Source organism: Symsagittifera roscoffensis, chromosome 4, assembly GCF_963678635.1.
Source record: "Symsagittifera roscoffensis chromosome 4, txSymRosc1.1, whole genome shotgun sequence".
Classification (NCBI taxonomy): domain Eukaryota; kingdom Metazoa; phylum Xenacoelomorpha; order Acoela; family Convolutidae; genus Symsagittifera; species Symsagittifera roscoffensis.
Genome location: NC_087065.1, coordinates 6,583,456 through 6,584,738, shown reverse-complemented (window position 1 = coordinate 6,584,738; position 1,283 = coordinate 6,583,456).

Genomic DNA, 1,283 nt, shown 5'->3' with positions numbered 1-1,283 from the left:
TATAATTTGTAGATTTTTTCAATTAATTACTTTGAATCTTGCAAAAATTGATGCATAGCTAGAAAATTTTTGATAATTTAGTTCATCCTCAGTAAATTAAAAATCTTACTTTTTTGAGAAAACATACTGCAGATAGCGAAAATTTTATTCAGACCCGTAATCGTTTGTAGTTTTTGAAACCAAACATTGTTTTTTTTTCGTAGAGGCTAGCTGAGAACGTCTGCGAAGCTGGCAACAGATAAGTAGTTGATTGTAATGCAGTTAGCGAGATGAAATTTGGATGTTAAAGTTTGCGAGCCAGAAAATTGATTTTCAAAATTTTTGGCTGATAGTGAATATAATTCAACATGATTTGGCACTTTAACAATTTTTTGTGGTCGGCACTCTTGTGCTTTGGCACTTTAGTACTGCCTTCACAAAACGTATTCAGCTTATTTATTTATTTAATATTCACTTGCAAGTAGGTTTTAGGTCTCTGTCTATTGCCAAAGTGACCACTTGATTTCAGAAAAAAAAATCTTTGACTCGAAATTGTTTATCAGATCGCTAAACAGTTCAGTTCTCCTAGTTCAATTCGCTTAAAGGTTGATTTGGTTAAAAAAAAAGTTGCTAATCCTTCTGTTTACCCAGGGGCGGATTTAGGGGGTGGGGCGGACGCCTTCCCTCCCCTCAGGGATTCGACCCCCTGCCGACTCAAAGGGTCCCCCCTTTGGTTCTTTTTAAGAAATCCATTTTTGGCCGACCGACCCTAGAATTTTTCTAAAGGCGCCTTGGGCGCCAATATATTCTAATTTTGAGGGGGGAGCGCGCGCCGAAAAAACGCAATTTTTTGGTAAAAATTTTCCAAAAAGTTCCTAAAAACGCTTTGGACTGTTTTTTCAAATTTTTGCCTGCCGCGCAGAAAATTTTGCCGATAAAGGGACCAAACCATGCTTAGGGAGAGTTCAAAAATCAATTTGGTCGACCTAAAAAAAAGTCGACAAAATTTTCGAATTTTTTTTTTTTGAAAATCCGCCCCCTCCCTCGAGAAAATCCTAGATCCGCCCCTGTGTTTGCCCTTTACTCTTAGTTAGTAACTTGTCGAATGTTTTGCTGATTGCCACTTTGACAGATACTTGAAATCGTCCCAATTCTAATAATATCTGCAGACCAAAGTACCAAACACTAACTACTAAACAAATGGCATTCTTATTTGCCTCACAAATAAATTAGATAAATTTTATCGCTGAAGTGGGTACAAAACTATTTGCTCATAGTTGCGTGAAAGGCGGGTTGCGGACGTC